Raw genomic sequence first — 27,204 nt, forward strand, 5'->3', positions numbered from 1 at the left:
AACCCATTTTGTGGCGTAAACCGGTATAATGATGCGTAGTTTTCGAAATATGGGATATCCTCGGTTAGGCACTTGCAATTTCAAGATTAATGACTGTACTGTTTGTTTTTCCTAATTTTCAGAAAATACTACAGATTAATAACTTATTTCCGTTACCGATAAAATTCTAATTTCATCTGAAGAACTCCTGTACGTAGCCCGATACTCACTTGGCCGCTTTTTTATTTTGCAAGAGACCTGTGTCCGCTAATTCGTCTGATTAAAACAAATGATAATGTGATTATGTATATGATATTACATAACAATATAGTTTTATACTTCGTGAAGAACTATTACTTAAGTGATAAATCATCGCGACCTCAGAGTTGTGTCAAGGGATTTTATTATTTTGAAATATTTTTTTAAAATATGATTTTTAACTATTTCGAGAAAAGACTTTTAATGTAAGCCACCATCGATTTAAAAACTAAGTAAAAATGAAAAAATAAATGATCATTATAAATAACAATAAAAATTGAACACATTTTCAAGAAACCTATACACATAAATAATATATAAAATTATTGAATGTTATGTCCGAATACAGTACAAATTACATCGAAATATCCACAAAGAAGTAAAACATCACAAACACACATTAAAAAGTAATTCATACATCACACACACATCTATAAATCTAAATAAAGTAAAATCTGCTTTCTATTAAACAGAAATAGTTAAATTGGAACAACATTATATTATTGGCTATTAAACATGAACTAAATGTCCTCAGTGTCGTCTGTACCCTTACCATGAGTTTTACGTTTTGACAAATATAACTGTTTTGGTATTTGTTTACGTATTTGCCCATACAATTTTAAATCAGCGCCCCTAGCGGATTATATCATAACTTGGAAATAGTATGGGCCAATACGTAAACAAATACCAAAACAGTCATATTTGTCTAAACGTAAAAACTCATGGTAAGGGTACTGGGTACGTTTTATCTCCGATCGCGATTTCACGACACGACGCGCCTACTGTGTTAACTAACCTTGAATTAAACACTTAGGTATATGGGTACATTATGCAAATTCAATGCAGGTTTGCAAATAATGTGGCAAACGGTTTGAACGCGCTTGAGGTGACAATGGATCTGTATGACATTATACGTATTTATAAAAATAAATGAAATTGTCTGCAAATAAAGTGTTCTTTTAAATAAGTACATTTGTACAATGCAAAAGCATTTTGAAATCAGTATCTTTTTATTATTTAGTTGTCTAAGTATGTGTACGAATTTATGTTAGAACTAGAATCAGGTTCAAGAAATAACGTAGGCTACTTATCCACATTTTAAATTTCTACATAACAGTTACAATTCAAAATCTGTAAGTCATTCGAACATGAATTGAATGAATGAATCATTCAAACATTCAACTTAGGTATAGCATATGAACTGGTAAAAAACTGCGATATGACTGTCTAGAACACAGTCATATAGTCCTTTAAACAAATGATAATCAGTTTCTAATAGGCACATAACTTTGAAAAATCAGAGGACCGGGCCTAGAATTTGAACCTCGGACCCACCGTTTGAAAGGGCAAATTTCTTAACCACTAGCCTAGTTGCATGTTAATTGAATAAAAAGCAAATAAAATAATGTTTAGGTTTCTTTAAAATAAAAATATAAACAGAAAATAGGTGAAAATGTAGCAGTAGTTGGCAGAAAAGGCACATTAACAAGTTGAGAGTAAGCATTTCAACTGAGAGAGGAGAGGCCTTGGCCTTGCTACATTATAATTGGCTACTTACTCCACTTTTATATTTTTAGCTGTGAAAATGCAAATAATGCATGTTGTCTTTCTGCGAACGTAGTCTACAACAGAGGTTCTCAAATTTCGTATTATATTGTATACCGCACTTTTGGATTGTATTATGATTAGCGTCCCCAAAACAAAACAAACAGATTTTTCTATTAAAATGTCTCCGAAATTTGGCGCAGAAGGTATTGCTATTTCTGGCTCGGAAAAAATTCCTCACAAGTCGACGTTCACATATGGTCTATTTAATAAAACAAATCAACTTTCGCACCTAACCCACTTCAACGCCACCCGATTTCCTGTAAACCCTTCTCCCTGTACCCCTCCAGCGCCAACAAGAGGACATTTTCGCTCACTTTGAGAATCACTAGCTTACAATATTCTAGTTGTAATACTTCTGACAAAGACTTTCTTTTCCCACGGCGTCTCTCGCACACCCGCGCTGTCTTCTGATTAAGACGTTAAAGTATTACGATCTCAATGATCGCATGATCAAACGAAAGTTCACACTCACTCTCAGTCAATAAAAATACGCTACTGTATACAAATACACACACCAGTACAGAGGTATGGTATAAAAATAAATAAAATTGAAGAGTCTTTGAGGTAAAGGAAATGCCAGTTTCTATACTCATATTCCTATATCTACGTTAACCCATAATTTTTGTGTCTGTCTCAAGAATAATGCTGGACTTCCGAAGCAATGTGGACAGCACTTTTAAGCGAAAATACAGATATAAAATACTTATAATAAAGATGAATCTAAACGCCTTAAACATATTAATTAATTGATCATTAATAAACTCTACATTATTACCATAAACATTCACCCATAAACGGTTCAATATATATGTTATTAATTTTAATATACATTTTTTAACAAGTAATTCCTATACCGCACAAATTCGGCACCGCATTCGATCTTTGGTACGCAACATTGCACAGATTGATTATTGCTAACGGGCGTAAGTGATAATAGAAATTACTGTCATTAAACTCAAACTAGGTCATCTGTCTACACTTGTAATAGTTCTGTAACTTTTTAAGATAACGTAATTTAATCACTTCATGCGTTTAAGTCGCAGCCAAGTATGTGCGACCCAAATACCTAATCACGGATCGACCTTTTTGGAGTATTGCAAGATAAATCGAGTATCTGCGACATAATTTTTGGAATCGCCGTATAATTAGTCGATTACGCTCAGATTGGAAATTTGACCGACATTCTTTATCTTCGAATTAGGTGCGTGAAAATAAATACTGTAAATTAAAATTCGAATAGGATTGCGAAAGGTTTAATTGAAAAGCATATGGCCTACATAAATGTTAATACTTCTTTCAAATGACAACAATTTGAACATGAGTATCTCGTTGACAAGTCCTACTTAATTTTTTTAATGACATTGACTAAATCGATTATTTCTATTATTTTGTCTGTTTTGAGTATAGGCCATTACAAGAAAATATTTTTATTAGTGCTGTCATGCAATTTTATTATATAATTATTAGATTAATATGAAGATTTAATGTTATTATTGTATCCTTTGTCCTGTTTTAATTTAAATAATTTAGGTTAATTTTAATTACAATTTATGTAATTTATATACTTATGACATATTTGCATACCCTTTGGGTTAGGATAGGAGCACAAAACTTATGTATTTCACGCATGTACACCACCTTATCCTGCAATAAATGAATTGAATTTGAACTTGAATGGTGCCTATTATATTCGTATTTAACAAATAATTAAATTGTCATTTTAATAAATGTTTGATATAAACTACGTATGAAATACATGCAAAACTTATTCATACATAGTTTTGAATACACTATGTAATTTACAATACAATACAATACTCTTTATTGTACACCAGATTTATAATAACAAGTACAAAATAAACATGTAATTTAATGTTAAAATAAAATTATTAAAAGAAAGAATAAACTCAAATATAAAGAAGATCTCACCTAGCAAATATGTACACAACAATTAATGAATAGGCATTTGAAAATTCATATGAAGTGAACTATCAATATTCAGGCTTGTTAGAAGAGCTTGTAAAAGCTTTGTAGACTTAAGAATGTGCTTGACTTAAATGCAATATGGATATGAAGTATCATATATTATAACACTGAGAACAATATGCCTAACTTAAGCATAATTAATATGCAACCATAGCTAGAAACGGATATCTGAAATGGCTGAAAGCGAAACTTAGTTTCAAATAGAAGCACCGCATACGTTCATTGTACCCTCCTGTTGTTCATTGTAGTGTTGTGTTGTAGTATTGTTGTTGTGTTCATTGTAGTCTCCTGTTCTACTTGAATTCACTAACTTCAATCCGTAACTTCATGTAAGGTCGTTTATTACTAACATCCATGGTTTAAGATACTTTTTTCTTCACTTACATGAGAACTTATGTTTTACCCTTTGTCAATTATATCATCATGGTATATTAATGTTGCATTCATACCCCTCACACGAACACCAACATATACGAGTACTAGCGGTGCAAACTATTAAAGTGTTTTACTACTTTGGTGTCTCGACTATTATGTATACATAAAATTACGATGTAGACTTTAAAAAGTAACACCTGTTATCGAGTTTAGAGTAATATCAACAGACAACATAATTACAAGTTACGGCGAAAAGAAGCGGCGAGCGTTTAAATGCAAACTAGGTTCGATATCCCGTTATTTACTAAGCAACTAGTTTTATTTCGATAACATCTTGTAACTCGGCTCTAACCAGATGTTAATCATCTCGATTAATGTAGGCATATCTTACTTTTTTTATAATATAGGAGTAGCAGACGAGCATGCAGTCCACCTGATGGTAAGTGGCTACTGCCGCCCATGGACATATGTAGTCAACCCCAGATAAGATTAGTTATTCCTACCTGAGGTCGGCCACAGATGCGCCGCTACCCCTGAGGACTAAGCTGGAACGCCTCAGAAAAGTCTGTCTCCCTTACCACACCCTTCAAATCGGAACACAGCAGCGTCTAACACTGCTGTTATTAGGTAGAAATAGGTGTGGTGGTGGTGCCGCCGGAGTCGAACCACAAAGGGTTCTACCACCTTCAAATTTACTATAGGTATCGTGTTTTTATGCGTGCGACTAATATTGTGAGAACGAAGTTCCTGAATGCCTACAGTAGGAGTTGAATGATAGAAAATACACGTAAGGAAAAAATATTATACATACTTCTTAACTACAAATAAATATTCACACAAGGAAAAAACGTTATGCTTCTACAGTAAACCTCTTGCTAATTTCTCTCTTTGTTTTTATCCCTTTGTATTAAATAGGAGCGTGTGTGTGTGTGCGAGTATCGAGATTCAAGTAGACGAGCATCGTACGCGGTCCGTTTTCCTAGCCTCTAAATTAATCGCAAGATCTCAAGTTATAATGTTTCATTATTGCAATTTAACAATGAAGATGAAGAACTTCGTTTCTCATAATAAACGTATTACAATTCGTTAGCTCTCTGAAGGGTATAACATGGGTATGATCATAATAAAGAATCTCTTTTAAAATCATTAAAAAGAAATGTTTTTCCAACTAATACACAAGATTTTTGTACATACAAATGTACCTGTTAGGATTCTGTGTTTTAGAATACTTGTTATTACGAATTGCAAAAAACATTTTACATTTATTACTCGAAGTTTATTACGGTAAACAAAATGAGTAACAACTATATAGTAGACTAGTTTTTGCTCGCGGCTTCGCCTGCGTTTAATAGAAAATAATATGACATACTAACATACATAAAACTGAAAATTCGTATCTTCATTGGAACGACAGTGGCACCATCTGGCAAAAATTGGTCGTACCAACTCTGGAACCTTCGTGGGCTCATGGACAACAACTTTGCTAAAGATCATCACTTGATCAAATGCATAGTTTTCGGTTCAATCCTTACTAATATCGATTAAAATAATCGATATTTTTTGTCCAAATATGAATTCTCCGATTAATAGATCCCGTGGGATTTCCGGGATAAAAACTATCCTATGTCCGTTCTCGGGTCTCACACTATATTTATACAAAATTTTATTAAAATCTGTTCAGTAGTTTAGGCGTGAAGAAGAGACAACCAGACAGACAGACAGACAGAGTTACTTTCGGATTTATAATATTAGTAAGGATATTAGTATCATAATACTTAATATTCTTTCAATGACATCAATAAAACAGCTACATTCCATTACAATTATTTCATCGCAATTAGTCTTATACAAGGCGTTTAGTTTCAGCATAATCATTAGATTCCGGGTCAAGTAACCGTGGTTAGCAACTTAAGCCGTGTTATCAAGTACTAACCATCTCCAAATGCGTAAGCTAAGAGCTTTAAAGCTTTATTATGGTAAGTAATGCTTGAGCCGATCTTCCACGAAATGTCTTGTTGATTGTTAGAGACTTTGCCGTCATAATTCCTCAAAGTGTGCACCCCCTGGGGTACGTTTGTTAATCGTAGGGGCACAAAAAGACGTAGTAACGGCTGCTTAGCTAAATCTTAATCTGAATTGAAATTAAGCAAAATTGCTCCTAGAATCGATTTATTATTTATTTTATTACTATATGAAACAAGACCAACCATTGCATTAATTAATAACACATACATACATATATTGCTTTTTGTGACTGCATTAATTTTTAAGAAAATTACTAAAATTAATTTGTTAAGTTTGTAGCCGATGTTGTTAAAGGGTCGGCTATTGTTTTGAAAATGTTTAATAGAGGTACTACGAAACTATGTGTAACTTTGAGAAACTGTGACTTAGCTGACAGAGGTAGTACCAGGAATTTCACTGCTGATTTTTGATACGTGTACGAAATTGGAGATGGAATTAGACGGGATTAATGTGTTGAAGCCCTAAAGTTGGTGTACATTTGAGTGGACAAAGCCTAGAACAAATGCTTAGGGTGTTAATTGGTACTTTAATTCATACATTTTCATGGTACCAAAGCATTTTAATAAAGTAATGACTAACTATATATTTTTTTTATATGTAACCTAACGATAAGACAGACGGGCAGCCTGATGGAAAGCAGTCACCGTCGCCTATGGACATTTGCAACACCAGAGGAGTCGCCAATGCATCGCCGGCTTTGAAGGAGAGCTCTTTATACACCCCTCTTGAAGAGCCCCACGTCATAGTCCTGAGGGAATACCTCAGGACTAACTATATGAGGTTGCTATCTTAGTCCACAAGATGGTCTATATGGAGTCTATATGGGTCTTGGTCTATATGGAGTTCTAAATCAGCAATGTCCTCTTACCTTGACATGAGATGCATGCCTGTTTGCTATTTCAATCTTATAAATACAGATAAAATCACGGATAAACATAGGTCAATAAAAACTGAATTTTCTTTATCATCAAAGTAACAAAAACCAAAGAACATTCATCTTAAAAATCAAACATCTCCAGTTGCAGACGATTTCTAAAAGATAAATAGTATTTATGAAACTTAAAAGGCAAAATCCATTTAGTGACACGAAGGGAAAGTTAAGACAGAAACGTAAACATATTGATTTACACCGGCGTCAAAACCAAATAACACTACATTAAACATTACGTTAACTAAAGTTCAAACGAAGACACGAACGCCAACATCACGACGTGAAGAAAAAGAGTATTAATGATCCAATATGCAGGAGTACTTAATTACAAGAGAAAAATTCAACACAAAGTCGGCGCGACTGAATAATTGATTCATTTATCTGATAGATGCGACGCGACTGAATCTATTGCGGCTCGTAAGCGTATTTTGAACCCAAATCTTCAAAAACTAAAAGGGGATGTGCAAGTTGTTTGTCAACAACATTGGCTTCGTTTTAAGCGAAAAAAGCGCATCCTGTTTACAAAGGAAGCTATTCGCCCGATCGGCACGTTCTGCCCCTTATTGAACTTAGGTTAAGCGTACAATGCAGGATTTAACAAAAAAATCTCTAGCGTCAAATTGGTGCCAAGTGACATATTGACTTGGTTAACATTATCAACCTATTACTGTCCCACTGTTGGGCATAGGTATCCTCTCTGAGTGAGAAGGTTTAGGCCAATCGTCCAGCCTGCTGGCCAAGTGCATATTGGTACTAATTGGTAGACTTCACACACCTTTGAAATCATTTTGTTTTTAGATTTATAAGGTATGCAGGTTTCCTTATTATATTTTCCTTGAACATTTAAGCAAGTGATAATTAATATCTACATAATTTGAAATCTAATACATAATTTGAAAAATCAGAGCATCATGCCTAGGATTTCAACCTCCGACTCTTCGATCGAGAGGTCGCGTTTCTTAACCACTAGGCTGCCTGCTTTTACTTATTTATGACTTGGTTAACAAATAAACGCACATTCCAATCTTCGCTCAACTTTTGTCAACAGTACGCAATGCCCTAGAAAGTTCGACTCATCGGATCCCTTGCCACGTGTGACCGCGGAACCTAGTTCGGTGTTTGTCTGTAAACAAGCTTGTTAGTGGGTGTGAAGGCACGCTCTAAATGTTTCGATACACCTAGAGCCCTCTAGATGTCGTGCAGGTGTTACGCAAGCGAATGCCGCAGCCTGCAATCTATCGACCGGTCACCTAACTGCATAGCTCCTCAATTCTCTATGGCTTTGCGTTCAAACAAATGGGCGTTTGGCAGGGTGATCTGGTTAGGCCACCCGTCAGTGTACGGCGACATTTTTCAATACATTCCGAACGCGACCTACATTCGACAGGCTTATTTGATTTTTGTATTTGAAATTGGATTTTGCAGTTTGTAAATTTAATATGAACGAGTACTTTACAAGAACTTTAGCATGAGCTATAATTGAAAAATTGGGCAGGATTTTTTATGCATAAAATTTCCAAAATTCTTCTCGCGTAAAGGCAGCCAAATTCTATGTTATTCCAATTTAATTTTACCCAATGCTTTTCAAATATATTTATTAGAATATGTTAGGGTCGGAAAAGTGGGTCACTTATATTTTAGAAGTATGGGTTTACTTCTAAATCTTATGCTAGACTTCCTCACAAACTTTTCAGCTCATATCAAAGCGAATTATTTAGCTTTCGATTAAAAACAGCAGTGGCCATTAAGCTCGAAGGAAGTCATATTGCAGAAGTTGCACAAGTCTAAGGTACGGACGGAAACCTCACATTCCGTACTACCTTTCACAGCGAATACCTCCTCACCTTTCCAGAACGTAGTTAAATGTCGATGAGCGGTTGGTTCGAGTGGTTTGCTCATATTGCAACTCAAACGTCGGAAATTCATGCATAGCATAGCTCAATTTGCCTAGTATTGCTTAACGTAGGCATATTCTCAGTAGCACCGCGGTTTCTTAACGTAGAAATACTCGATATTACATCGGTGAGCGAGCTTTTCAAACAAAAACAAAGGCATACAAAGGAAGTTTTGTATAACAGTAAGGCTAAGGAGGATCAAATGTGTAATTAGGTTCTGTTCCGTAAAAATCACATGTTTTATCAGTGAATGAAAACTTTGATTAATTAATATCATGACGTTCCCATATTGTAAATGCTAGCTACATGATTCAGGCAATATGACACACGGTATTGTATCGCCAGTTCTTGTTTTCCGATATTTTTCCTGACATGCTGCCACGTGCTTCGATCAACTCTTACTTGGCAAATTTGACGAATGACGCCTGAATAGAAAATCGTTATGAGAAGGGATGATCAAACTACGCTTCTTGCTTCCTTCAGCAGTGGAGAAAGGTCCAACGATTGGACATAAAAGGATTGCGGCCGTGATAAAATACTTAAACCTAAACTGCAATAGCTAATGCTTTTCCCAGAACGTAATTGCGTGTCGATGAGTGGTTTGACCGTTTCTCTCACATTGCAACGTAAACGGGTTAAAATTGAACCATTTTGCGTAGCATTTTCTGCATGCAAATGACACTACGTAGCGGGTTTCTCACGTATACATTACGTAAAAGAAAATAATACTTACATAGTTATTTGTACTAATAATGGGTCAGAATGTAGTATAGTCAATTCAAAGGGGAAAAGGGAAAATGATAGAATACATAAAAAACTTAAAGCACACTTTTAAAGCTTTATCCATAGTATGAGTTTTTACGTTTTTACAAGAATGACTGTTTTTGTATTTGTTTACGTTTTTGCCCATACATTTCCAATCAGCACCCCTAGCGGACTGTATCATAACTGATTGGAAACGTATGGGAGATACATAAAGAAATACAAAAACAGACATTTTTGTAAAAACGTGAAAACTCATACTAAGGGTAGTAAAGTCACTAATGAGTAAGAAATGAAATGCCGCAATATTGTAAGTATGTATGTACGTAAGTATTATCCAGATTGTAACCGATAAAAACTTCAATAATGCTTCGAAAAATTATAGAGAAGTCAGTAAAACATTTTTCTCTAAAATGTTATACGAGTAAAGTTTCTTCCAGTTTTAGTAGTAATATATTACTCCACATAATATTACCAGGCTGTTACCTCGTTTATACTGCACTTGAGAAACTTATCTAATATTTTATCAACTATCTCGACGTCGATGAGCGGTTGGTTCGAGTGGTTTGCTCATATTGCAACTCAAACGTCGGAAATTGATGCAAAGCATAGCTCAATTTGCCTAGTATTGCTTAACGTAGGCATATTCTCAGTAGCACCGCGGTTTCTTAACGTAGAAATACTCGATATTACATCGGTGAGCGAGCTTTTCAAAGAAAAACAAAGGTATACGAAGGAAGTTTTGTATAACAGTAAGGCTAAGGAGGATCACATGTGCAATTAGGTTCTGTTCCGTAAAAATCACATGTTTTATCAGTGAATGAAAACTTTGATAAATTAATATCATGACGTTCCCATATTGTAAATGCTAGCTACATGATTCAGGCAATATGACACACGGTGCTGTATCGCCAGTTCTTGTTTTCCGATATTTTTCCTGACATGCTGCCACGTGCTTCGATCAACTCTTACTTGGCAAATTTGTAGAATGACGCCCGAATATAAATTGTTATGAGAAGGGATGGTTAAACTACGCTTCTGGCTTCCTCCAGCAATGGAGAAAGGACTGTATCCAGCGAGTGGACATAAAAGGATTGCGGCTATGATAAAATACTTAAACCTAAACTGCAATAGCTAATGCTTTTCCCAGAACGTAATTGCGTGTCGATGAGTGGTTTGAGCGTTTCTCTCACATTGCAACGTAAACGGGTTAAAATTGAACCATTTTGCGTAGCATTTTCTGCATGCAAATGACACTGCGTAGCGGGTTTCTCACGTAGACATTACGTAAAAGAAAATAATACTTACATAGTTATTTGTACTAATAATGGGTCAGAATGTAGTATAGTCAATTCAAAGGGGAAAAGGGAAAATGATAGAATACATAAAAAACTTAAAGCACACTTTTAAAGCTTTACCCATAGTATGAGTTTTTACGTTTTTACAAAAATGACTGTTTTTGTATTTGTTTACGTTTTTGCCCATACATTTCCAATCAGCACCCCTAGCGGACTGTATCATAACTGATTGGAAACGTATGGGAGATACATAAAGAAATACAAAAACAGACATTTTTGTAAAAACGTAAAATCTCATACTAAGGGTAGTGAAGTCCCTAATGAGTAAGAAATGAAATGCCGCAAAATTGTAAGTATGTATGTACGTAAGTATTATCCAGATTGTAACCGATAAAAACTTCAATAAAGCTTCGAAAAATTATAGAGATGTTAGTAAAACATTTTTCTCTAAAATGTTATACGAGTAAAGTTTCTAACAGTTTTAGTAGTAATATATTACTCCACATAATATTACCAGGCTGTTACCTCGTTTATACTGCACTTGAGAAACTTATGTAATATTTTATCAACTATCTCGACTTACGGCGAGTTCAGAATTTCGTCCCTAAACGTTATATTACACAATTTGAAGATCTTAATGAGTTTGCATACTTATCTTTAGCTTATTGTTCGATTATGTTTAACAATTTCCACTATTCCTTCTTAAAAAAAAAAGGTCGATTGCACCATCATCAAACCCATTATTGTCCCACTGCTGGGCGGGGCAGGTCTCCTGTCAGAATGAGACGGATTAGACCACAGTCCACCGCGCTGGCCAAGCCAATCGATTGCACCAAGATGCGTCAAATAATTTAGCTTTTACAAAGAAAATTGCCTGTAATATTGACTAAGTAATAAAATATACGCAACGAATAGATAACCTCTCTTCTTTGGGAAGTCTGTTAAAAATTAAGAGATTTAAAGAAAAAAATAAAGCGATTAATGTTACTTTAATCTTTGTAGTCTTCCTTTTTTAACCGCAAAACTGTTCTAACTTAAAAGAACTAAGCAAACATTTTATCCATTTATTTCTACAAAAGAAACCGTTAGAACGTCTGTTCAAAGCGATAATCCCAGAAGTAAAGCTGGATTAAGTATATCTCGAAGCGAATTTCAAAAAGATTTCTTATTACTTTTCCAGTGTTTAAACATAGGGAAAGAGCTAGAAATAACATAGCAATCTAAAGTAGCGGTATTAAGAAGTAACAACGGTAAATAAGCGACTGAAAGGTTTCAGATTTTCCTTTGACATCTCCAAGCGATTCCCATTCAACTGTAACTGACGGCTTTTGAAAAGCGATAGGAAGATGATGAGAAATAGAAAATGCCTTTGAATGCACAGACCATTTTGGAAGTAGATTCTTGATAAGCCGTCACAAATATCTATAAATAAATCGCTTCAATCTATTTGATGTTATGTTGTTGGAACCTAGTGTTGCTTTTGTTTAGCACCGAAAGAGAAACTTTTCATATAGTATCATGCAAGTTTGTTTTGAAGAGGAGGGCAGTTTATAATGTTACAGCAGAATTCCTTTGTGAATCATACCATTTTAACAAACTTTACATAATGTTACCAACTCAATATTGACGATTTGTTTTGACTCGCTTCGCATACCGATTGGCATAATAATTATGAAGTGCATACGTCATCTATGAGTCAGCTTAGCTCTCTAGTCATCTCTATCAACTATCGCCCATTATTAATACTCAATCTATCCAAATTTTGCCAACCAATGACCTAAATTTGACTATTTGTAGTATCAAGAAATTTTCAAATTTTTGATTATTTGGTTATTATTAATAACGGATGGGTAACTAATGAAGCCGCAAAATCAAATAATCTATGTAACAATTATTTTCTAATAACAAGAAAATTTCTTTATACCACAAAACAAACTAAGATTCTACGAAACAATTACCGTAATGATAAGAATACTATTTACGAGAAAGCAACAAACAATAGTTCGACTTTAGTAATAAAGCTACATAAATATATAACTGGAATGAAAACAAAAACTAATCTTCTAATCCATTGTTCAAATTGGAAACAAAGTGAAACCGTAACACTAACTGCAAATAGATAAGAGAGTATAAGCCCTATACAATAAACAATAAAATCTGTCCATTGAATCATAAAAGTATTTACATAATTAGAGATTGTAAAAATTCAGTGCAGCTAATCTTTTTACCCGTAATCCTAAACCAAATTACAGTTGTCTGACAATAACTGTAGAAGAATGAAAGAATATTAAAAACAATGGAAATATTACCCCAATTAACAAGAATAAAGGACCCTAATCCCTTTCAAAGTTTTTTCAACATTAGCCATAAAAACATGGGTTTTGGCGATCAATGCAAGAACTTAAGGGCTCTGAACTCAATAGCAACAAGTGCTTGTAGCTCTTTGTATAGGCCTACCACATTTTGAAAATAAACTCGGATATTTCTATGAAATATAAAACTTTTCTAATATTAACATTTAATACGCTGTACGTCCTAGTTTTCACAAAAGCATATGATTAAGAACTTATTCATAACATTTTATATAACGTTGTTGTATCGACATAGAAATTCCTTTTGCAAAGAGAATGTTCTGATTAAAAATGGTTATTTACTGTAGAAATGTTTTGAAGTATGCTTCTTAACAATCCATGGAAACAGGGTTCAAAGAATATATTGTTTTACATATACTTACTGCAAAAGTAGATCTTATTACATAATTATCATCTTCAAAATTAATCAGTTAAGACTTTGATTTAAAAACATACGAATTATTTTACACTTATGGACATGAGACTGATATTAGATTTATAAAATGAGACATGATGGTTCAAATAGAATTCTAATTTAAGTAAGCCATCATGACATTTAAATAATTCTTCATAAAAGTAAACAAAAAATAAAAATACAAAAAAAAATGGACAGTCCAAGCTTCACACATGTGCATGGAAGTCCTATTTTTTCTTGAACGACCATTCAGCTTCCCTACCACAAGACAAAGGCTCGGACAAAAAATATTCTTTACGGAAAGGTTCGGCTACCTGACCAAAGACGGGTCGCAAAGCCTCGCCGAGGATTTAGCGATGTCGATGACACATCGCCCCCGCTCTCGATGTATATTGTAAATCTCATAACAAAGAAAGATTTAACCAATTTCAAATCTTATAGTGATATTTATAAAGATAACGAAACGATTCGTGATGTGAAGAGCGTAAAAATCGCAACTATGTTTATTTCTGCAGACGATCTGTCACGATATATGACTCATGGATTAATACATTGGAATATTAAAGTCCAAACAATCCGGTCCATGAATGGCGGTGACATTAAACATGTAATAGATTTAAAGATGATGCAAATAAACCTAGTAATTAGTATGAGACATCAATTAAATTGTAATTCAAATGACCCAATTAAAAGGATTGATACAAACATTGCTTAATTAATGATCGATGTAATTAATTTTAAAGTAGTTCTGTAATCGAACAAACAGTTGCAAAACTACTGTTGTCATTACTATTTACGTGATGTATTATAAATAATGTTATTATGAAACTAAAAAAATACTCATAATATTATTAATATAACAGTTACACGTGCTAGTAAAAGAAATAACATCAAAAATATAAAATTAAAGTTAAAAAATGTCGTTACTGATAAAACTTACTACTTATGAAGTTATTATTAACGTATAAAACGTTCATGCGTTATCTTCACACGATCTCAGACCTCTCTTGAAAGATAAAGCTAATAAAATAGGTACATCACTATACCTAAGTATTTTATATCACGAAAAATGTACAAGTGAAGTTATGATAACACGGCGTCGATTCAAACATTCATGACCTGCTTTCGTGTATATTCACTTGGTAGGTACTTTAGTACCAGTAAGGATCTAATTAAAAAGTAAACTTACGTTTACGTCCACCTGTTGATTTACACCTGGCCCTAGTAAGAAGCGTGCTACAGTGATCCCACAATGTTTATCCTCAGCCCCAAATATTTAAATCTTGCGTGACCGCCCCAAGACGAATAGCCTTACAACTTTTTACAGTCCATAACGAATAAAGAAACCCTCTTAAAGCTCACCTTTATTACACTTATCTATAATTATAGAGCTTAAACTAGTCAAACGACTGTCTAGTACAATATCCGGTTTGTCGTACCTTATTCGTTGGCAGCTACCAATCCTCTTCAGTTGCACTTATCTTGTCTTAGACCTTTGTATCCTATTCTGATATCATCCAATAAACTCAATTGGACCACAATACACTTTACACAAAACACAAAAACTTTTGTACAACTTGGATACATTGAAATCTAGGGAAATCGCTAATATTGCTACTAATTTTCATTATAAAAGTTTTAAAATTTAGTTCGTCAACTTTCAAGGGTATTGTAATTCAGAATTTTCACTTAAGTCTAGTTTTGTGTCGGTGGTAAGTGTTAACGTTAAATTTGGACCACATCGAATATCGAAGCACATGACCGACCGTTCGTCGACGACTGGTACAGTAGTAGCATACCTACATTAACCTAGCGCCGAGCGCGCCTGCAACGCTTGGTGGGAGGAGGCACGCGCGACAGACATACGAAAATACTAGAGTGCAACAGAGACGGAATTTCACGTCATCACCGGTACATGAGTTACTTCTATAAAGCAGCTAATGAAAACTGTCTCCTGAATCAATGAATCTGCCCACAAGCCACGGTGTTCGTATTTTCACAACGTAATACTGGTTTTACCTGTACACGGCCGCGTGCCGATAAGGTAATTTGAATTCCTACGGAGTGAAAAAGACGGAGGTTTCTGTCAGAGGCTCTATGCACATACTTATAAGTTGAGCGATACGCAATACGAAAAGAAAACGTTAAATTTAATTTAAATACTGGACGTGGTAACGGTCGTCACCGGTCATTCGACCCAAACAACTTCTACAACTGTGTACAGGTGAGCTTATTTTATTCGCAATAGTATAAAAGCTGATTGGAAAACTTTCTAATGCGAATAACAAAAGGGAGACTGTATTAATATGCGTAATTGAAAACTTAAACGCTTCCACTGTTATTCATTGAGTAACCGAAATGCGTACTCAATGCGTTATTACTAGTGATTCAGAATCGGGGAACGCGTTTAGTCTTTTGTTTGGCTTTCTTATTCTCAGTGGACAAAGAGAAGCTACACTTTTACCAATTAGCTGGCTAGCGTAGTCAGTCGCCGACAGAGCGGCATTGTTTCCCAAAACAAGTGAAAATAGTTACTCGATATCGACACACTTCCACACCTGTGGTTCCGTCTTCGAAACTGGGTACTTAGAATTGACAAAGAGTTTATTCACCTCTGACTTGAAAACATCCTCTTATTTCGTTAAAAACAGCTTTAAACGGAAGTAGTGACCTAGGTTTTAAAAAGACTTAATGTAAGATAAGATAAGTTATAAAATAAGAAGAAATTAAAACTTAAATATATGTCGGCGCAAATACGGCAGTTCTCCTATTATAAAATGAAATGATTAAACACCTGAGGTAAACTACCTGCATCTTAAAATAGGAAAACAAGTGCACTTGTTTGAACTGCCGTATTTGCTCCGACGTACATAAATAAAGTGAGTAAGTGTAACACATAGTTGAGTTATATTTGATAGCAGGATAGGTAATTTTACGTTAGACGGCCATAATATTATTTCTGGTGACTATATTGGAATGCCTGACGAGCCAGCACGTCAACAACCTTCACATAAAAATACCACGAGGACGATTAAAATTCGAATCCTAGCAAAAACACTTATGTCGATAAGGGCCAATTGAACTTAACTCGTATCGTATAATACATATCTTTTTTAGAAGACTATATTGGAACGCCTGACGTACCAGTACACGCTACCTTTAGATAAGTTACTGCACAATGAGTACAACGAATTAAATTTTAATAGTAGACACTCGATTATCGGGACCTCGATTATACGGATTCGCGATTATCCGGAGTACCAATTGCAACCAATTACATATGTACCTATGTATATAATCTAAGAAAGTATGCATGAAGAATACATTTGTAAATGTAGCTTTTAATAATTTCTTAATAAACGTTGATTTTCATTAATATGTAATTGTTTTTAGTAAACACGTGACCTACTACATGTGCTCAAAACCGGCTGTTTGTCATACATTAGATTATCTGGATTTTTTGATTATCCGAATGCTTAACAGTTAGTTTACTCTAATTTAAGTTATACAACGAATATATATGTGAAGTTATTACTATTATTTAAACAGTAAAAATGTTAGTTGCACTTATGAAAACAAAAACACAAAAGAATAAAGAGGAAAATTAAAATTATCACCAATTAGAACTTCCGAAGGAGAGCGTGCTAACTCGTTTTACGCTAAGTAGCGCCATCTAGGAGAGCTTTCATGAACTAATGAGGTCATTCGTCAAAATGAGAATTCATTTACTTTTTGCTAGTGTGTATTAGGCTTTATTTATTTGGAATGTAAGTAGGTTTTAATAATAAATAGTAATTTTATAATATAAACTGTGTATAAAATATTTATTTTGATATTCTTGTAATATATATTTCCTGAAAATAAAATAAAAAATATGGGCTTAATTTTTTTTATTACTTAATATGTTACCCAACCACCTACACTATAAAGCTTAATTACATAATGCAGTTATTACCAATGTTTAAAGAATTTGTTAAATTAAAAAAAAATGGAATTAATTAATTTCCGCCCTTTCAATGAGGCTCGCATCATAAACACCTTTCATTTTTCTAAATTATGTGCGTATACGAAATAAATATATCACTTCTATTAATAGTGAAAGAAAACCCTGCGAAGAAACTTACTGGGTTATGAGTTCCTTAAAAAAGCTCCCAAAGGTATATCAAGAAATCCAGCAATCCAGTATTAACGACAACTCATTAATCAACAAAAAAGCACATTTAAACTCTACAATAAAAATACGAGGTAGTAAGTAGGTTAGTCCTAATTATACATGTCCTGTGGAGCCTTAGCCTCAAGGACTTGGCACACTCGTGGAAATTGTCGGCAATGGAACGAAGCGGAAGCTGGAGGGCTCTACACCTGGAATTTCACGAGAGGAAATAGGCCGTTGGTACGGAAATTTCACAATTTCTCTCTACAGCTGTTTTTCCTGAAAATTTCTACCTGGTTTGTTTATTCAACTCTAACATGTCGTGTGTAAATTTCAAATTAGTAAATTAGGTGGTAGAACTCTTTGTGGTTCAACGCCGGCGGTACCACCGCCACACCTATTTTCCCTATTAACAGTAGTGTGAAGCGCTGCTGTGTTCTGGTTTGAAGGGTGTGGTAAGGGAGACATTCTTTTCCTAGGCGTTTCAGCTTAGTCCTTAGGGGTAGCGGTGCATCTGTGGCCGAAGCAGTAGCCACTTACCATCAGGTCGACTGCATGCTACTTCTACTCGTATATTATAAAAAAAATAGGGTTGTTTAGTAGTAATGATCGTAATGACCACATGTTTATAAGGAAATTAAACGTATTTAATTAAACATATATGTTATTTTGTACTTTAATTTTATGCCGATTTGAACCACGGACCCGTCGATCAAGAGGGGATTCTTAACCACTAGGCTATCTGAGAGATGCCATGTTAAGAACATAGACTACTCCTACTACAGGAGCTACGCGCGAAAGCTTCATCGCAAGCAGCTGAGTTCCGTGTGAAAAAGTGAAAATAATTTTCGTGTAATTTTGAAAGTTGTTTTATTCGCTGTGTGAGCAATACTTCCAGTTTTAACTACCAAGCCAGTTTGTTTCTGCTGCATAATGAAATTTAAACTTTCACTTGTCCGCTTAGAAAATTGTCAATAAAAACACACCATAAACATTTACATTTTATAGTAGTTTTTGTTTGATGTTTTGATAGTTTTTTTGTGGACAGTGACACAATTGTTATGGGTTTGCGATCGAATAGGTTTATTTTTTAGCTGTCTACATTTTTTGAAACAGTAGTAGTTATCTGGGGTGCTATTTAACTGCAATACGACAGTTAAAGTTACAAAAAAGTTTGAAGGTTGAAGGATAGAACCCTATGTAGTTTAACTCCGCAGGCACTACCGCTACGCCTATTTCTACCTTATTACAGCAGTATTAAACGCTGCTGTGTTGTCGTTTGAAGGGTGTGGTAGGGAAGTCATACTTTTCCGAGGCATTCCAGCTTAGTCCTCAGGGCGGCGTATCTGTGGTCGACCTCGGGTAGGTTAGTTTTAACTTATGTAGTAATAACTTATATTATGTAGGTATTTAATCTTATCTGGGGTTAATAACAAATATCCATGATTGGCAGTAGCTACTTGCCATCAGGCGGACTGCATGCTCGTGTTACTCCTATATTATAAAAAAGGTCTATTATTATTACTGCAATTCTATCATTTCCCATATTATTTACCAATTTGACTCAAAAGTAAAACAAAGAAAGTAATCTCTACCAGATGTGGCGGCGTGTCTCGAATGGCTTAAGACAGTAGAAATCGAACCAACAACTGACCCCTTTTTACGGCGAATAGTAATGACCCTACTTGGGCCGTACCCCGCACGACTTACAACGACACATTGTCAAGGCTACGGTGACCATCTTTCGAGAAACCGAAGTGGGACATGCATAAATGAATAAAGCAATTTCCTATTAGTTTGTGTCTGTACCTAGTGTACTATTCATGTTTGCTATAAGGCAATCTAGTTATAGCAGCAAAACACATAGTTAACTATGGATTTGTTTTTTTTTTTTGCTTTTTATGTTTCTTGACTTACATATACCTAAGGCGATCATCTTAACCCTTAGGAATGGCAACACATCTGTGATCAACTTCAGGAAGAGCTCCTAGTCTACACTGAGTTTTTCCATCAAAAGTGTTGCACGCTAACCTGTTACTTTAATCTCATAAAGTGAAATATAAGTTTACTTATAAAATATCATTAGTCATTAAAAATAACCACTGAGACTAAACCACGAGCCTCATCACCGTAATCAGCATGACTATCTGCGTTAAATAAACTTACCATAAAACGTGAATTTTAAATTAAACGAATCTTTTTCACTAACCTTTTTTTTTAATATAGGAGTAGCAGACGAGTATGCAGTCCACCTGATGGTAAGTTGCTCCTGCCGCCAATGGACATATGTAATCAACCCCAAATAGGATTAGATATTCCTACCTGAGGTCGACAGATGCGCCGCTACCCCGGAAGACTAAGCTGGAACGCCTCGGAAGAGTAAGTCTCCCTTACCACACCCTTCAAACCCGAATACAGCAGCGCTTAACACTACTGATAATAGGCATTTTGCATCACATTGAAATCATTAGGCTGAAATTTTCATCTACCTACTCGTAACTCCTACTTTTTAAAAGCTAAAAGTAACACACAACGTTCATTCAGTGCACTTGATGCTAAGTGCCAATTCCCGATAGAAATCTCCGCTGAACTCGACTGCAAATACGTTGCTACCCCTCAGGAATAAGTCTGGAATTATTGTGTATCTGCCTTACCAACCTTCAGTCTAAATAAGCACGATTTTGAACTACGGCCTTTAAAATGTTTTTACGATATTTTTTTACAAGATTTATACAGCAAACGAGCTTGCTATCTTAACAGTAAGTGGCCTCTGCCGTCCACGGCCATCTGCAATGTACATAAAGAATAGGAGTTCTTCCTGAAAATGTATTGCCTCTAAGGAGTTCATATGGTCATCATAATCAACCCATTACTGCCCCAATGCTGGGCTTGAGTCTTCTCTCAGAGAATGTACGAGCTACCACATCGTATATGGTGGTATTGCTGATGGCGCATTTCTTACTGCATATATGTACGTACATATGTATTGCGCACACATACCTACTCATTATTTAGAATAAGCATTTTACTTAATAAAATTTTGTGTTCAAACTGCACTCGTTGGGTTTGGTTATTTTTAACGACTTTACCTCACCTCTCAAAACTGTACACACACACTACAGAGAAGGATCGGGGCATAGCCCATCGCGATGCCCAATTGCGAATTTGTAGACCACACATACCTTGAAAACTTTTTTTAAGATTTCTTAGGTATGCAGATTTCCGTGCGATGTTTTCCTTCACCGTTTAAGTTAGCGATAATTAATTTCTAATACGCACATAACTTTGAAAAATCAGAGATACTTGGCATTTTAACCTTTGACCCCTCGATCAAGAAGCCGAGTTTTTTAACCACTAGGGTATCACTACTTTTTTAGTAGATGGTCGCATCATAATTATATGAAAGTATAAATCATGGTGATCATAGTTATAGTAACAGTAGATCATAGTGTCGTGCGTATGAATTCGTCATCGGACCCCGTTGAACACTCATAATCGATTTAGTCCGATTGATTCATCCACATTAACTTACCTCTACTACTACGCTCTACGAATATAGATATATATACTCGTACTTCATAACTTTTTTTTTATAATATAGGAGTAGCAGACGAGCATGCAGTCCGCCTGATCGTAAGTGGCTACTGCCGCCCATGGACATCTGTAATCAACCCCAGATGGGATTAGATATTCCTACCTGAGGTCGGCCACAGATGCGCCGCTACCCCTGAGGACTAAGCTGGAACGCCTCGGAAAAGCGTGTCTCCCACACTCTTCAAACCGGAACACAGCAGCGCCTAACACTGCTGTTATTAGGTAGAAATAGGTGTGGCGGTAGTGCCGCCGGAGTCGAACCACAAAGGGTTCTACCATTATCACGAACTTAATTAGCGTATCACAGAAACGTATGTAAATATTTGCTTGGTCGGGTATCGAACCCAGAACCGCGTGGCTGAATTCTAAGGTATCACTGCTCTACGAGAAATGGCTCATCGATCCTCACATTGAACGAAAATTGCTTTTTGAGAATATTTTTAGAGTAACCTGTCATTTGCCTATTTTTAAATAGGCACTGCCCTTAACAGTATGAGGAGATGCAATTGAGGAAAGATGCAATAATGACTTATACCTTTCAAGAATAATTTGATGACGGTTCCTTTCGATATACTTCAAACCTGAATTCAGCTGTGCAAGTAAATAAATAAAAATGGCATATTAGTAAAACTTTACCAGGGTTGTAATAACAATAATTCACTCTACCATTATTTATATCACATACGGAAATAATCGATATTGATTAACAGTTCCATCTGATAACAAATGAACCACAAAAGCACAATTATAATGTCATTATCATTAGTATAAATATCATAGACAATTTCCCGTTATAGCCAGAAAGCCACCAAGTCGTCATTAAAAGAATATTACAGTTAATTAATGAAGTTTTACGACTTTTTGTGGTTTCATTATTATTTCGTGTATACATTTTGAAAGTATTCGTGTCGTTTAGTACATTATTAATTACATAAGTCGCTATTTTCGAGACATATATTTTCAACGTTTTCGTATACATATACAATAAAGCATTTTTAATATGATATAAAAACAAAATCTTTACTATCCCTAATATAGCAGACGAGCATGCAATCAACCTGATGGTAAGTGGCTACTGCCGCCCATGGACATCTTTAATCAACCGCAGATACAAACCCCTCTGAAACCCCTTAACTCTGCTGTTATGAGGTAGAAATAGTTGTGGCGGTGATGCCACCGGAGTCGAACCTCAAAGGGTTCTACCACCATAGAAACTTATTCCTCAGATGTACACATCTGGCTGAATTTAGGTAGAAATCCTAATTTGGGGTATCATGAAGTACAAGAACATGTAGTACCTACTTATTAGGTACAAGCTCATTTGCTTCCTCCATTTGCAAAAAAAAGAAAAATTATGTTTCACAAAGACAAATTTTTGATAAACCTTTAACTTTTGAAAAATTATCGAATATAACCGATAAATTTTAAAAATAAATCTTTTTATTTTTACCTAAATTTGTTTTCGCGACATTATAAAATGACTGGTTAGGTAGCGGCGCATTGACGTAAACGAAAGCAAACTGCGGTCCGTTGCCAAAATCTTTCGATCTAAGATTAGATTAACGGCACCCAGTGTACCAATTCAAGATGTGATTGCTGGGATACGAATAAATGTCGTGAATAAACCAGCTGTACGTAATTACAAAGTAAACGCGTAAAATTTAATTTTAGACGCGAGTTACTGTTTCTGTTATCAAATTTGTGTATGGTGAAATTTTGATTTTATTTTAGTGGGTCTGATAAAATTTATTCGTTAAATTTTTTTAATCTTCTTATATTGATTACGTTAATTCTTTCCCGGGCATACTTGTATTATGACAAAGTCATCATGATCAACACATTACTGTCCCACTGCCGGGGACGGGTCTCCTCTCAGAATGAGAAGGATTAGGCCATAGTTCACCTCGCTGACCATGTGTGTATTAATAGACTTTACATTCCTTTTAAAACATTTTTTAAGATTTCTCAGGTATGCATATTTCCTCACGATGTTTCCTTCACCGTTTTAAGCAAGTAATAATTAATTTCTAATACGCACATAACTTTCAAAAATCAGAGGTGCCCGGGATTTGAACCTTGGACGCCTCGATCAGGTTTTCATTATAACAAAGTATATTATTATAATTAGTTACTACAAAGATATGGAGCTATATACAAAAGTCAGCTAATTATTTATATTACCTACCTCTTTCCCGCTATTTAAGTAAGACTTGGTAGCACTTATGTCTGAAAATTAATAACCAGAAATCACGAACTTTAACGCGATTAAAATAGTACCTACGTATACGGAGATTTAATAAGAATAATTAATAATTAAAGGGCGTAAACAGTGGTGGGTTAAAAAAAGCTTTCACTTATAACTTTTCTCAATTGCAAAATAACTTGTGTTCTAACCGCCTTAATATCTAATCATCTAATTCCACTGAATAGTTTATTTAAAGGTGGTAGCTAGTGAGTATGGTTTACCCAATTCAATTCGTTTTTTACTATAAAAAATACGATTGGAGTCGTAGGTAATAATTGTCAAATAATTAGACAAAACATTAGATAGATTTATTATTAATAACGGTGATAGTAAACATTGTCAAATTTGGTAATCTTTGGGGAGTAAAAAATGGATAAATTATAATTGCCCACCTAATAACCGGGCGTTGGTCAGTGGATACATTGCGTGAACAACTTCATGTACAACACCTATCATTCAAAACCAACATCAATTTCATGGCATACATCCATGGGGTGCAATGTCCACTTATCTAAGGTCCACTTATACATTCCGATACCTTAATTCGCAAATCAGCCAACTCCACTTTTTATCAAAATGTTCTTTTTTTATTTATTTTCATTTAACGCCATTTACTATCAAAATAAATAAAAAAAAACATTTTGACAAAAAATGGAGTTGGCTGATTTGCGAATTAAGGTGTCGATTTGCTACTTTCGCTATGAAAAACCTTTTGCCTGACAATAGATGGCGCTGTATACTTAAAACTACATTTATGAATAATTATAGCTAATGCAGTAATTACTAAACGATGAACTAGCAACCTTTGCAAGAACGAGAAAGTTTACAAAAATCGTAAAAGGTTTTTAAAATTGATCGTGATTCAACTCCAAAGGTACCATCGCCACACATATTTCTGCCTTATAATTAACAGTGACACGCGATGCGGTGTTCTGTACCCTTAGTATGAGTTTACGTATTTGTTTACGTATATGCCCATACATTTCCAATCAGTACTGAATTCCTGATAGTCCGCTAGGGGCGCTGATTGGAAATGCATGGGCAAATACGTAAACAAATATCAAAACAGTCATTTTTGTAAAAACTTAAAACCTCATACTAAGGGTAGGTACTGGTAGAAAGTCTTGGTAAGGAACAGATGCTGACAGGGCGTTTACAACTTAATCCTCAATGGTAGCAACTCATCTGAAGCCGAAATCAAATAGTACCTACTCCACTCCAATCTGGAGTTGATTATTGATATTCATGGGCGGTAATAGCCACTTAACATAAGTAGAATGTATGCTTCTCTAGTACTAATTATAAATCTAGCTGACCCGGTAAACGTTGTGTTGCCATATAAATAAAAAAAATGTTAAGGGTGAACAACCCTTATAACTTAGGGGTATGAAAAATAGTAGCCGATTCTCAACCTACTGAATATGCATATAGAATTTGGGGAAAATCGGTAAAGCCGTTTCGGAGGAGTACGGTAACTAATATTGTGACACGAGAATTTTATATATAAGATACACATAGTACGAGAATTTTATATATAAATACATAGTAAATCGTATGTCCAACAATAGATGGCGCTGTATGTACAATGCATATTTAAAACTACATGTATAAACGAAAACCTAATGCAGTAACTACTAAACGATTAATTCACAAACTTTATACGAACCAAGGTTTCGAACAATCACAAAAGTTACATTATGGAGTGCAGCGACTCCATATTGTAACTTTATTATCGCGAGGGTGATTAATTTTACAGCATTTTCCTTGTGACTTTCGTTAAAGCGTCAGTATATTAAGTAAATTATTTCTTATTGTGAAAAAAATTATTAATTAATTACCCAGCGAATAAACCCTTTATAAATTAAAATAAATAAATAAATTTTAATGTACCTATAGATGTGCCTGACCGAGGATCGAATCCTAAACTATGCAAACAACTAAATAACACGATCATCACCGTCTTACGACTAATGAAAGTACCATTACTTTATTTTTATAATATAGAAGTAGCAGACGAGCATGCAGTCCACCTGATGGTAAGTGTTTACTGCCACCCATGAAAATCTGTAATCAACTCCAGATAGGATTAGATATTCCTACCTGAGGTCGACGACAGATGCACCGCTACCCCTGAGGACTAAGCTGGAACGCCTCGGAAAAGTATGTCTCTCTTACCACACCCTTTACTTTACTTGATAATGTAACTCGAACATATAGTACATTCTGTACAGATCTCTTTTTGCACGTGTTATAGTGATGTGTCAGTGCGTATGTGTGTAGTGCATAGAATAAGAACACTCTCGGACTCGCTCTCTTACTGTCAATACATGTATTAAATTGTGTCAAGTTACAAGTAATAAATACCACATATTTCTACATATCGTCTTTGCATCTTCGTCGAAGGACCCCAAAAATCTAACACAACCATAACAACTATAACTCACGTCAATAACTGACCACAGCCTGGAAAGGATGTAAGATTTACATACCCATGACATGAATGTTATTGAGTATTTTATAATATAGGAGTAGCAGACGAGCAAGCAGTTCACCTGATGGTAAGTGGCTACTGCCACCCATATACGTCTGTAATCAACCCCAGATAAGATAAGATACCCTGAGGTTGGCCACAGATGCGCCACTATCCCTGAGGACTACGCTGAAATGCCTCAGAAAAGGTTAAGTAAGGAATCCTGTCCATCTAATGGTAGTTATCAACTGCTGCGCCTGGACAGAATAGAAACATCTTATATACGACGATAGATGGCGTTGTATGTGCATATCTAAAACGTGCTGTCAAAGTCTTAGGAACCTTGCCCAAAGACAGCGATGGTGACAATTTTTTATGGTATTGTTTTTTCCTTTTTTTGCAAATGTAAATTTTGTAAATAAGTTATTTTTTATTTTGTAGTTTTATTTATTATTTTTAATTTTTAGTAAGTAAATGTAATTATATAGAGTCCTCAGAAACTACATTCATAAACGAAAAGGTATAAAGTACCTAGTACTAAACTCGCACTTCCTAACAGTTCGAAACCATCGCAAGTTACAATATGCACTCGTTGCATGAGAGTGGTTAATTTTAGAGCGTTTTCCCGTTTCCCACAATACGTCTAGACTTTCAATCAGCGCCCCTAGCGAATTGTATCAGAACTCATTGGAAATATATGGGAAATACGTAACTACAAATACCAAAAATTTTTGTAAAAACGTTAAAACTCATACTAATATAAGGGTACAGTACGTTCTTTATGGAACCTTTTTTACGACAATAGCCTGCCACCGTTTCTGTTATCTTATATCTGACAATAGATGGTCTTGTATGTACT

At 35.0% G+C, this 27,204-nt stretch overlaps 1 protein-coding gene across 3 annotated transcripts in view; it reads right to left on the minus strand.

The window, feature by feature from the left end:
• kmr (pleckstrin homology domain-containing family A member kramer) overlaps positions 1-27,204 on the minus strand; it is a 95,244-nt gene that overhangs the window by 42,595 nt on the left and 25,445 nt on the right. The window contains exon 1 of one of the 3 annotated variants that reach the window (XM_073077272.1): positions 15,323-15,906. The exons of the other annotated variants lie outside the window; for them this stretch is intronic. The gene's annotated coding sequence lies outside the window, so the exon portion shown is untranslated. Of the gene's footprint in view, positions 1-15,322; positions 15,907-27,204 lie in introns of those variants that run through there. 3 annotated transcript variants of the gene reach the window in all.

This window comes from Epargyreus clarus, unplaced genomic scaffold, assembly GCF_041222505.1.
Source record: "Epargyreus clarus isolate Ecla_fem2 unplaced genomic scaffold, WU_Ecla_fem_2.2 ptg000010l, whole genome shotgun sequence".
In the NCBI taxonomy this organism is placed as follows: domain Eukaryota; kingdom Metazoa; phylum Arthropoda; class Insecta; order Lepidoptera; family Hesperiidae; genus Epargyreus; species Epargyreus clarus.